The sequence below is a fragment of the Hyperolius riggenbachi genome, chromosome 7 (genome assembly GCF_040937935.1).
Source record: "Hyperolius riggenbachi isolate aHypRig1 chromosome 7, aHypRig1.pri, whole genome shotgun sequence".
Taxonomy (NCBI): Eukaryota; Metazoa; Chordata; class Amphibia; order Anura; family Hyperoliidae; genus Hyperolius; species Hyperolius riggenbachi.
The window spans coordinates 260,762,349-260,776,855 of record NC_090652.1 but is presented as its reverse complement, the minus strand read 5'-3'; the positions used below and the strand labels follow the sequence as shown (position 1 = coordinate 260,776,855).

Here is a 14,507-nt window from a genome sequence, read left to right as displayed (position 1 = left end):
ATTTATTTTTTTACTTTGGAATTTATATTTAAATAGAGACCAAATCAGAACAGGTAAAGAACAGAAGGCTGCACCCCACAAGGGATGTAAAGTCACTTACACGCCACACTGCATTAAGCCTATCACATTTCTAGTCAGGGCTGTTTCTAAGCGTAGGCTATCCAGGCAAAGGCCTGCGGTCCCCTCTAGTGTATAATAATGCAATCTCTGTATTCATGAAATCCTGTATGTAATACATCCACTGGCCTCTGGGCTGTCCTCCAAGTGCCTGAGCCTTTCTTCTCCCAAGTTTCTTTGAGTCCGGCTGCATCCGCCTGCTCCCCCTGGGATGACCAGATGTCAGAGAAGGCACATGTCTGAGATGAGGCCCAGGTACTGGGTAGGTACAGAAGCATAGTTGTAGCACTTCAAATTAGGTGAAATGTTGGAGCAAAGTGTTCTGTACATGCAGACAGGCACTCAGTATGACAAGTAAGAACTCTTTACTGAAGAAAAACATGCAGAGAAGAAATACACCACCATCAGGAATTGCTTCTTAGAACAGAGTGAATACACAGTGAATACAGTAAATAATAATCCCATAAAGATTATCCTTGCATTTAACACACAGTGACATCTTGTGGTAGTTTTACTGTACTGCAGTTTAAGGTAACAATGTTGTTAAACCTTTATCATGAAATACTGTACTTACAGACTCCAAAGGCGAGGATGAAGGTGTCCATCTGTTTTTTCTTTTTGCAAATTTTGCAAATGGGGCTAAAAAGTTCTTATTTGCGCTGGGTGTCCAGAAGTTTACTTTTCTTTTTTGCAGAGCACTGACATTTTCTAGGATTGTACAATACAAAATGGCAGCTTTTTTAACCATCACGCATCATCCTGAACGCACGGGTCAGCTGATTGTCTTCCTGTCATTAGTCTTCAGCTGCAGTGTTTCTGTAAATTAGCCTCCATTAAACAATGTTGGGGCAGATGTCAGCAGTCTGTGGTTCTCCAGGCCACTTTAAGCTTGTGGACACTTTAGCCTTTTAGCAACAAGGATCATTAGTAGAATGTAAAGCTTTAATAACAGCAATTCACTTGCAGCATATGCTGTATTTTACCCTTATATAAGCAAAGGAAAGCAAAAAATAATGACATGAAAAAAATGTGTATGAAATGTGCATCTGACCCATTTGTTGTTTCCTCTATTTCTGCCTCATAAAACCTGAATTACAGTTTGTGAGGAAACGCGGAAAAGCCGCCGCGTGTGCCAAGAGCTAGGCGGCTGACTCCGCGTTCTACGCGGTGGTTTGCACGCGTCTGGCTGTGTGGTGGAATGCGGAAAAGCCGCCGCATGTCCTGACAGCAAAGCGGCTGTTTGCATGCAGCAGCATGTGCTTGGTGTGGCTGGGTCTGTTAGTGCACCTAGACAGATGGAGAGCTATGCACGCGCGGGCCTGAATGCAGGACCTTTATACCAGCAGGGGAAGTGTCAGCTGATCAGGAAGGTCAGCTGACTCCTGTAGGTTTCATGATTGGCTGAATGGTTCGGGCGGGGCAGCAGAGTCCAGCAACTATATATTCTGCTGCTTAGTCAGTTGCTGGTTGCCTGTCGTTGCAATCACTTCGTGGGAGCACGCAGACCCTTAGTCAGATCCGAAAGTGTGCCGGGACCAGCTGGAGCTGTAATCCTACACTTAGCTAGATTCTGTTGATAGTCTAAAGTACTAGTTTGATTGTGATTATCTGTTATGACTTTCTGCCTGTCTGACTACACTGCCTCTGTCTTCTGATCCTGTACTTTGTTTGTCTGTGAGTTGCCGACTTGGCCTTCCCGACCCTGAGAACTATCTCTATCGCTAGGAGATAGTTCATGCCTGTATGTGCTGGGCACCTGCTTCACAGGGCCAGTTCTGTATGTGCTGGGCACCTGCTCCATAGGGCCAGCTCTGTATCTGCTGGGCACCTGCTCCTCAGGGCCAGCACTGTACAGTGGAGGAAATAATTATTTGACCCCTCACTGATTTTGTAAGTTTGTCCAATGACAAAGAAATAAAAAGTCTCAGAACAGTATCATTTCAATGGTAGGTTTATTTTAACAGTGGCAGATAGCACATCAAAAGGAAAATCGAAAAAATAACCTTAAATAAAAGATAGCAACTGATTTGCATTTCATTGAGTGAAATAAGTTTTTGAACCCCTACCAACCATTAAGAGTTCTGGCTCCCACAGAGTGGTTAGACACTTCTACTCAGTTAGTCACCATCATTAAGGACACCTGTCTTAACTAGTCACCTGTATAAAAGACACCTGTCCACAGAATCAATCAATCAAGCAGACTTCAAACTCTCCAACATGGGAAAGACCAAAGAGCTGTCCAAGGATGTCAGAGACAAAATTGTAGACCTGCACAAGGCTGGAATGGGCTACAAAACCATTAGCAAGAAGCTGGGAGAGAAGGTGACAACTGTTGGTGCGATTGTTCGAAAATGGAAGGAGCACAAAATGACCATCAATCGACCTTGCTTTGGGGCTCCACGCAAGATCTCACCTCGTAGGGTGTCAATGGTTCTGAGAAAGGTGAAAAAGCATCCTAGAACTACACGAGAGGAGTTAAAGAATTACCTCAAATTAGCAGGGACCACAGTCACCAAGAAAACCATTGGAAACACATTACACCGCAATGGATTAAAATCCTGCAGGGCTCGCAAGGTCCCCCTGCTCAAGGAGGCACATGTGCAGGCCCATCTGAAGTTTGCCAATGAACACCTGAATGATTCTGTGAGTGACTGGGAGAAGGTGCTGTGGTCTGATGAGACCAAAATAGAGCTCTTTGGCATTAACTCAACTCAATGTGTTTGGAGGAAGACAAATGCTGCCTATGACCCCCAAAACACCGGGACGGTGACACCGCTTGACACCGTCAAGCATGGGGGTGGAAACATTTTGCTTTGGGGGTGTTTTTCTGCTAAGGGCACAGGACAACTTAATCGCATTAACGGGAAAATGGACGGAGCCATGTATCGTGAAATCCTGAACGACAACCTCCTTCCCTCTGCCAGGAAACTGAAAATGGGTCGTGTATGGGTGTTCCAGCACGACAATGACCCAAAACATACAGCAAAGGCAACAAAGGAGTGGCTCAAGAAGAAGCACATTAAGGTCATGGAGTGGCCTAGTTAGTCTCCGGACCTTAATCCAATAGAAAACCTATGGAGGGAGCTCAAACTCAGAGTTGCACAGAGACAGCCTCGAAACCTTAGGGATTTAGAAATGATCTGCAAAGAGGAGTGGACCAACATTCCTCCTAAAATGTGTGCAAACTTGGTCATCAATTACAAGAAACGTTTGACCTCTGTGCTTGCAAACAAGGGTTTTTCCACTAAGTATTAAGTCTTTTATTGTTAGAGGGTTCAAAAACTTATTTCACTCAATGAAATGCAAATCAGTTGCTATCTTTTATTTAAGGTTATTTTTTCGATTTTCCTTTTGATGTGCTATCTGCCACTCTTAAAATAAACCTACCGTTGAAATGATACTGTTCTGAGACTTTTCATTTCTTTGTCATTGGACAAACTTACAAAATCAGTGAGGGGTCAAATAATTATTTCCTCCACTGTATGTGCTGGGCACCTGCTCCACAGGGCCAGCTCTGTATTTACTGGGCACCTGCTCCATAGGGCCAGCTCTGTATTTGCTGGGTACCTGCTCCCCAGGGCCAGCGCTGTATTTGCTGGGCACCTGCTCCACAGGGCCAGATCTGTATTTACTGCCCCAGGGCCCATCCTGTATTCATTGGGAACCTGCTCCTCAGGTTCCTCAAGCTTGTTACTATTCTTCTGTATTCTGATCTTGTACCTTGTCATTCTGATACCCTGTTGCCGAACCTCGGCTCGCTCTTAGACTCTGCATCTGACTCCTGATTCTGTACCCCGATATTTCTGATACCCTGTTGCCGAACCCTGCTTGTTTATTAGTCTCCGCCTCTGCGTTCTGAATCTGTACTGTATTTGTCCGTGTGTTACGAACTGGCTTGCCTGTCTTCGAGAACTGACCTTACTGTTAGTGGCAGTTCCCAGATCTGTTAGTGACACTCTCTCCTAGGTGTCACTCACGTTCTGTCCTTCCTACGCTCCACCTGACTCCTCCCCCGGGAGAGTCCAGGCCTTCGGAAGGAATCTGTAATGCTGCCGTACTTCATACTGTACGGCACTTATTTCTGAGGCTTAGTCCTCGAGGTATTACTGTTGCACCAAGCACTTACACTACTCAGGTGTTCAGAGGTTAGCGTTATATCGGATTATCGGTGATACTGCAGATCATCGATAATCGGGTTTATTCTGCATTTTCGGTGATACTGCAGTTTACCGGTAATCAGACCCTCTCTCTGCTACACCGATCGTGACAGAACGACAGGCCCAAAAAACATGGTGACACTTGATGAACGGATCGATGTGTTAACCGCTACTCTTAAGGAGGTTAGGAAAACGGTTGATACATTGCAGACTCAGGTTAACCAACTGACTGAGTCAATTAAGTGTATTTTAAACTCTGTTGCACCAGTGTCACCCCCCTCTGTAATTCAATCTAGAGTACCCACACCAGGGAAATTCGTAGGGCACCACTCTAGGTTATCTGAATCAGAGAGGACGCGAAGACGCCTAGAGGGTCTTTGCTTCTATTGCGGACAACATGACCATTGGGTACGAAATTGCAGGAAAAAGTCAAGAAAAAATTTTGGGGGGATGGTGAGAGGCCCGAGTTCTAAGGAGTCTGCTGCGCCATCCCCGGGAAATACGGGTTCTGGTGCTAGTTCAGATCCCGGCCTCCAGAAAGCATGTGTTGGTGTAACTAAACTTATGGTGGGAAATCTGTCGCTTAAATATCACCCCGATTTAGATGTCTCCCGTCCGTCTGATAAATCTTTTCCATGTTCACAGTGTAAACAGGATTTTGTATATTATGCAGATCTCCTCAATCATAGAAAGTCCCACGTACATCCTGCACCACCTATTATTCCTGAGGAATTGCATTCTGGTGAGAACTCGTATAGGGGAAGTGCGACCTCACTGGGATCAGAGATTAGTTTTGAGGAACAACAGATAGAGAGCTACTATGCGGATAACATTTCCGAACTTTATAAGAGTGATGGCTCTATCTATAGTCATGAATCTGCTGTGCAAGGGTCAAGCTTGCTTATTGCAGCAAATCGAGTTCAGGAGTCTGAAACCGTACAGTCTTTAGCTCCATCATCTGACCAGATTCTAAGTAACAAGAAACCACATTCATGTCCTGAGCATAATTTAGATCTTGTCAACCATAGTAGGCCCCACTTTAAGGGATACATATATTCGTGTTCTGAGTGTGGGGACTCTTTTGTACCTGAGGGACAACCTGTGACTAATGGGAAATCTCACACAGGTGAGAAATTATACGTGTGTCCTGTATGTGAGGAGAAACTTCTCAGTCATGGGAAGTCTCACACCAATGAGAAAACGTATTCATGTTTTGAGTGTGGGGTCCCTTTTGTACCCGAACTACCGCCTGTAGCCCATGGGAGATCTCACACCGGTGAGAAGCAGTACTGGTGTTCTGTATGTGAGGAAGAACTTCTCAGTCATGGGAAGTCTCACATTGATGAGAAATCATATTCATGTTCTGAGTGTGGGGACTCTTTCGTACCTGAACTGCGACCTGTTGCTCATGGGAAATCTCACACTGGTGAGAAGTTGTACTGGTGTTCTGTATGTGAGGAAGAACTTCTCAGTCATGGGAAGTCTCACACTGATGGGAAATTACATTAATGTTCTGAGTGTGGGAAATGTTTTTCGCCTGATGCACCGGTTGTCACTCATGAGAGATCTCGCACCTGTGAGAGCTTGTATTTATGTTCGGAATGCGAGACATTTAGTGACTGTTACGTTTATACCTTGTTCCAGAATTCTGAATCTGACACAGGACGGTCCTCGACTTTGGTATCTGATCAGGTGAAGAGTGTGGGTATGAGATGAGGATGTCGCTATCATTGTCTCCTGGGGCGTGTCCGGAGTCCACGCCTCAGGAGGGGGGTACTGTGAGGAAACGCGGAAAAGCCGCCGCGTGTGCCAAGAGCTAGGCGGCTGACTCCGCGTTCTACGCGGTGGTTTGCACGCGTCTGGCTGTGTGGTGGAATGCGGAAAAGCCGCCGCATGTCCTGACAGCAAAGCGGCTGTTTGCATGCAGCAGCATGTGCTTGGTGTGGCTGGGTCTGTTAGTGCACCTAGACAGATGGAGAGCTATGCACGCGCGGGCCTGAATGCAGGACCTTTATACCAGCAGGGGAAGTGTCAGCTGATCAGGAAGGTCAGCTGACTCCTGTAGGTTTCATGATTGGCTGAATGGTTCGGGCGGGGCAGCAGAGTCCAGCAACTATATATTCTGCTGCTTAGTCAGTTGCTGGTTGCCTGTCGTTGCAATCACTTCGTGGGAGCACGCAGACCCTTAGTCAGATCCGAAAGTGTGCCGGGACCAGCTGGAGCTGTAATCCTACACTTAGCTAGATTCTGTTGATAGTCTAAAGTACTAGTTTGATTGTGATTATCTGTTATGACTTTCTGCCTGTCTGACTACACTGCCTCTGTCTTCTGATCCTGTACTTTGTTTGTCTGTGAGTTGCCGACTTGGCCTTCCCGACCCTGAGAACTATCTCTATCGCTAGGAGATAGTTCATGCCTGTATGTGCTGGGCACCTGCTTCACAGGGCCAGTTCTGTATGTGCTGGGCACCTGCTCCATAGGGCCAGCTCTGTATCTGCTGGGCACCTGCTCCTCAGGGCCAGCACTGTATGTGCTGGGCACCTGCTCCACAGGGCCAGCTCTGTATTTACTGGGCACCTGCTCCATAGGGCCAGCTCTGTATTTGCTGGGTACCTGCTCCCCAGGGCCAGCGCTGTATTTGCTGGGCACCTGCTCCACAGGGCCAGATCTGTATTTACTGCCCCAGGGCCCATCCTGTATTCATTGGGAACCTGCTCCTCAGGTTCCTCAAGCTTGTTACTATTCTTCTGTATTCTGATCTTGTACCTTGTCATTCTGATACCCTGTTGCCGAACCTCGGCTCGCTCTTAGACTCTGCATCTGACTCCTGATTCTGTACCCCGATATTTCTGATACCCTGTTGCCGAACCCTGCTTGTTTATTAGTCTCCGCCTCTGCGTTCTGAATCTGTACTGTATTTGTCCGTGTGTTACGAACTGGCTTGCCTGTCTTCGAGAACTGACCTTACTGTTAGTGGCAGTTCCCAGATCTGTTAGTGACACTCTCTCCTAGGTGTCACTCACGTTCTGTCCTTCCTACGCTCCACCTGACTCCTCCCCCGGGAGAGTCCAGGCCTTCGGAAGGAATCTGTAATGCTGCCGTACTTCATACTGTACGGCACTTATTTCTGAGGCTTAGTCCTCGAGGTATTACTGTTGCACCAAGCACTTACACTACTCAGGTGTTCAGAGGTTAGCGTTATATCGGATTATCGGTGATACTGCAGATCATCGATAATCGGGTTTATTCTGCATTTTCGGTGATACTGCAGTTTACCGGTAATCAGACCCTCTCTCTGCTACACCGATCGTGACAGAACGACAGGCCCAAAAAACATGGTGACACTTGATGAACGGATCGATGTGTTAACCGCTACTCTTAAGGAGGTTAGGAAAACGGTTGATACATTGCAGACTCAGGTTAACCAACTGACTGAGTCAATTAAGTGTATTTTAAACTCTGTTGCACCAGTGTCACCCCCCTCTGTAATTCAATCTAGAGTACCCACACCAGGGAAATTCGTAGGGCACCACTCTAGGTTATCTGAATCAGAGAGGACGCGAAGACGCCTAGAGGGTCTTTGCTTCTATTGCGGACAACATGACCATTGGGTACGAAATTGCAGGAAAAAGTCAAGAAAAAATTTTGGGGGGATGGTGAGAGGCCCGAGTTCTAAGGAGTCTGCTGCGCCATCCCCGGGAAATACGGGTTCTGGTGCTAGTTCAGATCCCGGCCTCCAGAAAGCATGTGTTGGTGTAACTAAACTTATGGTGGGAAATCTGTCGCTTAAATATCACCCCGATTTAGATGTCTCCCGTCCGTCTGATAAATCTTTTCCATGTTCACAGTGTAAACAGGATTTTGTATATTATGCAGATCTCCTCAATCATAGAAAGTCCCACGTACATCCTGCACCACCTATTATTCCTGAGGAATTGCATTCTGGTGAGAACTCGTATAGGGGAAGTGCGACCTCACTGGGATCAGAGATTAGTTTTGAGGAACAACAGATAGAGAGCTACTATGCGGATAACATTTCCGAACTTTATAAGAGTGATGGCTCTATCTATAGTCATGAATCTGCTGTGCAAGGGTCAAGCTTGCTTATTGCAGCAAATCGAGTTCAGGAGTCTGAAACCGTACAGTCTTTAGCTCCATCATCTGACCAGATTCTAAGTAACAAGAAACCACATTCATGTCCTGAGCATAATTTAGATCTTGTCAACCATAGTAGGCCCCACTTTAAGGGATACATATATTCGTGTTCTGAGTGTGGGGACTCTTTTGTACCTGAGGGACAACCTGTGACTAATGGGAAATCTCACACAGGTGAGAAATTATACGTGTGTCCTGTATGTGAGGAGAAACTTCTCAGTCATGGGAAGTCTCACACCAATGAGAAAACGTATTCATGTTTTGAGTGTGGGGTCCCTTTTGTACCCGAACTACCGCCTGTAGCCCATGGGAGATCTCACACCGGTGAGAAGCAGTACTGGTGTTCTGTATGTGAGGAAGAACTTCTCAGTCATGGGAAGTCTCACATTGATGAGAAATCATATTCATGTTCTGAGTGTGGGGACTCTTTCGTACCTGAACTGCGACCTGTTGCTCATGGGAAATCTCACACTGGTGAGAAGTTGTACTGGTGTTCTGTATGTGAGGAAGAACTTCTCAGTCATGGGAAGTCTCACACTGATGGGAAATTACATTAATGTTCTGAGTGTGGGAAATGTTTTTCGCCTGATGCACCGGTTGTCACTCATGAGAGATCTCGCACCTGTGAGAGCTTGTATTTATGTTCGGAATGCGAGACATTTAGTGACTGTTACGTTTATACCTTGTTCCAGAATTCTGAATCTGACACAGGACGGTCCTCGACTTTGGTATCTGATCAGGTGAAGAGTGTGGGTATGAGATGAGGATGTCGCTATCATTGTCTCCTGGGGCGTGTCCGGAGTCCACGCCTCAGGAGGGGGGTACTGTGAGGAAACGCGGAAAAGCCGCCGCGTGTGCCAAGAGCTAGGCGGCTGACTCCGCGTTCTACGCGGTGGTTTGCACGCGTCTGGCTGTGTGGTGGAATGCGGAAAAGCCGCCGCATGTCCTGACAGCAAAGCGGCTGTTTGCATGCAGCAGCATGTGCTTGGTGTGGCTGGGTCTGTTAGTGCACCTAGACAGATGGAGAGCTATGCACGCGCGGGCCTGAATGCAGGACCTTTATACCAGCAGGGGAAGTGTCAGCTGATCAGGAAGGTCAGCTGACTCCTGTAGGTTTCATGATTGGCTGAATGGTTCGGGCGGGGCAGCAGAGTCCAGCAACTATATATTCTGCTGCTTAGTCAGTTGCTGGTTGCCTGTCGTTGCAATCACTTCGTGGGAGCACGCAGACCCTTAGTCAGATCCGAAAGTGTGCCGGGACCAGCTGGAGCTGTAATCCTACACTTAGCTAGATTCTGTTGATAGTCTAAAGTACTAGTTTGATTGTGATTATCTGTTATGACTTTCTGCCTGTCTGACTACACTGCCTCTGTCTTCTGATCCTGTACTTTGTTTGTCTGTGAGTTGCCGACTTGGCCTTCCCGACCCTGAGAACTATCTCTATCGCTAGGAGATAGTTCATGCCTGTATGTGCTGGGCACCTGCTTCACAGGGCCAGTTCTGTATGTGCTGGGCACCTGCTCCATAGGGCCAGCTCTGTATCTGCTGGGCACCTGCTCCTCAGGGCCAGCACTGTATGTGCTGGGCACCTGCTCCACAGGGCCAGCTCTGTATTTACTGGGCACCTGCTCCATAGGGCCAGCTCTGTATTTGCTGGGTACCTGCTCCCCAGGGCCAGCGCTGTATTTGCTGGGCACCTGCTCCACAGGGCCAGATCTGTATTTACTGCCCCAGGGCCCATCCTGTATTCATTGGGAACCTGCTCCTCAGGTTCCTCAAGCTTGTTACTATTCTTCTGTATTCTGATCTTGTACCTTGTCATTCTGATACCCTGTTGCCGAACCTCGGCTCGCTCTTAGACTCTGCATCTGACTCCTGATTCTGTACCCCGATATTTCTGATACCCTGTTGCCGAACCCTGCTTGTTTATTAGTCTCCGCCTCTGCGTTCTGAATCTGTACTGTATTTGTCCGTGTGTTACGAACTGGCTTGCCTGTCTTCGAGAACTGACCTTACTGTTAGTGGCAGTTCCCAGATCTGTTAGTGACACTCTCTCCTAGGTGTCACTCACGTTCTGTCCTTCCTACGCTCCACCTGACTCCTCCCCCGGGAGAGTCCAGGCCTTCGGAAGGAATCTGTAATGCTGCCGTACTTCATACTGTACGGCACTTATTTCTGAGGCTTAGTCCTCGAGGTATTACTGTTGCACCAAGCACTTACACTACTCAGGTGTTCAGAGGTTAGCGTTATATCGGATTATCGGTGATACTGCAGATCATCGATAATCGGGTTTATTCTGCATTTTCGGTGATACTGCAGTTTACCGGTAATCAGACCCTCTCTCTGCTACACCGATCGTGACAGAACGACAGGCCCAAAAAACATGGTGACACTTGATGAACGGATCGATGTGTTAACCGCTACTCTTAAGGAGGTTAGGAAAACGGTTGATACATTGCAGACTCAGGTTAACCAACTGACTGAGTCAATTAAGTGTATTTTAAACTCTGTTGCACCAGTGTCACCCCCCTCTGTAATTCAATCTAGAGTACCCACACCAGGGAAATTCGTAGGGCACCACTCTAGGTTATCTGAATCAGAGAGGACGCGAAGACGCCTAGAGGGTCTTTGCTTCTATTGCGGACAACATGACCATTGGGTACGAAATTGCAGGAAAAAGTCAAGAAAAAATTTTGGGGGGATGGTGAGAGGCCCGAGTTCTAAGGAGTCTGCTGCGCCATCCCCGGGAAATACGGGTTCTGGTGCTAGTTCAGATCCCGGCCTCCAGAAAGCATGTGTTGGTGTAACTAAACTTATGGTGGGAAATCTGTCGCTTAAATATCACCCCGATTTAGATGTCTCCCGTCCGTCTGATAAATCTTTTCCATGTTCACAGTGTAAACAGGATTTTGTATATTATGCAGATCTCCTCAATCATAGAAAGTCCCACGTACATCCTGCACCACCTATTATTCCTGAGGAATTGCATTCTGGTGAGAACTCGTATAGGGGAAGTGCGACCTCACTGGGATCAGAGATTAGTTTTGAGGAACAACAGATAGAGAGCTACTATGCGGATAACATTTCCGAACTTTATAAGAGTGATGGCTCTATCTATAGTCATGAATCTGCTGTGCAAGGGTCAAGCTTGCTTATTGCAGCAAATCGAGTTCAGGAGTCTGAAACCGTACAGTCTTTAGCTCCATCATCTGACCAGATTCTAAGTAACAAGAAACCACATTCATGTCCTGAGCATAATTTAGATCTTGTCAACCATAGTAGGCCCCACTTTAAGGGATACATATATTCGTGTTCTGAGTGTGGGGACTCTTTTGTACCTGAGGGACAACCTGTGACTAATGGGAAATCTCACACAGGTGAGAAATTATACGTGTGTCCTGTATGTGAGGAGAAACTTCTCAGTCATGGGAAGTCTCACACCAATGAGAAAACGTATTCATGTTTTGAGTGTGGGGTCCCTTTTGTACCCGAACTACCGCCTGTAGCCCATGGGAGATCTCACACCGGTGAGAAGCAGTACTGGTGTTCTGTATGTGAGGAAGAACTTCTCAGTCATGGGAAGTCTCACATTGATGAGAAATCATATTCATGTTCTGAGTGTGGGGACTCTTTCGTACCTGAACTGCGACCTGTTGCTCATGGGAAATCTCACACTGGTGAGAAGTTGTACTGGTGTTCTGTATGTGAGGAAGAACTTCTCAGTCATGGGAAGTCTCACACTGATGGGAAATTACATTAATGTTCTGAGTGTGGGAAATGTTTTTCGCCTGATGCACCGGTTGTCACTCATGAGAGATCTCGCACCTGTGAGAGCTTGTATTTATGTTCGGAATGCGAGACATTTAGTGACTGTTACGTTTATACCTTGTTCCAGAATTCTGAATCTGACACAGGACGGTCCTCGACTTTGGTATCTGATCAGGTGAAGAGTGTGGGTATGAGATGAGGATGTCGCTATCATTGTCTCCTGGGGCGTGTCCGGAGTCCACGCCTCAGGAGGGGGGTACTGTGAGGAAACGCGGAAAAGCCGCCGCGTGTGCCAAGAGCTAGGCGGCTGACTCCGCGTTCTACGCGGTGGTTTGCACGCGTCTGGCTGTGTGGTGGAATGCGGAAAAGCCGCCGCATGTCCTGACAGCAAAGCGGCTGTTTGCATGCAGCAGCATGTGCTTGGTGTGGCTGGGTCTGTTAGTGCACCTAGACAGATGGAGAGCTATGCACGCGCGGGCCTGAATGCAGGACCTTTATACCAGCAGGGGAAGTGTCAGCTGATCAGGAAGGTCAGCTGACTCCTGTAGGTTTCATGATTGGCTGAATGGTTCGGGCGGGGCAGCAGAGTCCAGCAACTATATATTCTGCTGCTTAGTCAGTTGCTGGTTGCCTGTCGTTGCAATCACTTCGTGGGAGCACGCAGACCCTTAGTCAGATCCGAAAGTGTGCCGGGACCAGCTGGAGCTGTAATCCTACACTTAGCTAGATTCTGTTGATAGTCTAAAGTACTAGTTTGATTGTGATTATCTGTTATGACTTTCTGCCTGTCTGACTACACTGCCTCTGTCTTCTGATCCTGTACTTTGTTTGTCTGTGAGTTGCCGACTTGGCCTTCCCGACCCTGAGAACTATCTCTATCGCTAGGAGATAGTTCATGCCTGTATGTGCTGGGCACCTGCTTCACAGGGCCAGTTCTGTATGTGCTGGGCACCTGCTCCATAGGGCCAGCTCTGTATCTGCTGGGCACCTGCTCCTCAGGGCCAGCACTGTATGTGCTGGGCACCTGCTCCACAGGGCCAGCTCTGTATTTACTGGGCACCTGCTCCATAGGGCCAGCTCTGTATTTGCTGGGTACCTGCTCCCCAGGGCCAGCGCTGTATTTGCTGGGCACCTGCTCCACAGGGCCAGATCTGTATTTACTGCCCCAGGGCCCATCCTGTATTCATTGGGAACCTGCTCCTCAGGTTCCTCAAGCTTGTTACTATTCTTCTGTATTCTGATCTTGTACCTTGTCATTCTGATACCCTGTTGCCGAACCTCGGCTCGCTCTTAGACTCTGCATCTGACTCCTGATTCTGTACCCCGATATTTCTGATACCCTGTTGCCGAACCCTGCTTGTTTATTAGTCTCCGCCTCTGCGTTCTGAATCTGTACTGTATTTGTCCGTGTGTTACGAACTGGCTTGCCTGTCTTCGAGAACTGACCTTACTGTTAGTGGCAGTTCCCAGATCTGTTAGTGACACTCTCTCCTAGGTGTCACTCACGTTCTGTCCTTCCTACGCTCCACCTGACTCCTCCCCCGGGAGAGTCCAGGCCTTCGGAAGGAATCTGTAATGCTGCCGTACTTCATACTGTACGGCACTTATTTCTGAGGCTTAGTCCTCGAGGTATTACTGTTGCACCAAGCACTTACACTACTCAGGTGTTCAGAGGTTAGCGTTATATCGGATTATCGGTGATACTGCAGATCATCGATAATCGGGTTTATTCTGCATTTTCGGTGATACTGCAGTTTACCGGTAATCAGACCCTCTCTCTGCTACACCGATCGTGACAGAACGACAGGCCCAAAAAACATGGTGACACTTGATGAACGGATCGATGTGTTAACCGCTACTCTTAAGGAGGTTAGGAAAACGGTTGATACATTGCAGACTCAGGTTAACCAACTGACTGAGTCAATTAAGTGTATTTTAAACTCTGTTGCACCAGTGTCACCCCCCTCTGTAATTCAATCTAGAGTACCCACACCAGGGAAATTCGTAGGGCACCACTCTAGGTTATCTGAATCAGAGAGGACGCGAAGACGCCTAGAGGGTCTTTGCTTCTATTGCGGACAACATGACCATTGGGTACGAAATTGCAGGAAAAAGTCAAGAAAAAATTTTGGGGGGATGGTGAGAGGCCCGAGTTCTAAGGAGTCTGCTGCGCCATCCCCGGGAAATACGGGTTCTGGTGCTAGTTCAGATCCCGGCCTCCAGAAAGCATGTGTTGGTGTAACTAAACTTATGGTGGGAAATCTGTCGCTTAAATATCACCCCGATTTAGATGTCTCCCGTCCGTCTGAT

At 47.5% G+C, this 14,507-nt stretch overlaps 1 long non-coding RNA gene across 3 annotated transcripts in view; it reads right to left on the bottom strand.

Moving 5' to 3' along the window:
* Positions 1–14,507, bottom strand: part of LOC137525835 (uncharacterized) — an 86,217-nt gene continuing 71,710 nt past the window's right edge. For all 3 annotated transcript variants that reach the window (XR_011023023.1, XR_011023025.1, XR_011023024.1), the window contains one exon: positions 1–485. This is a non-coding gene — a long non-coding RNA (uncharacterized lncRNA). The remainder of the gene's footprint in view (positions 486–14,507) is intronic.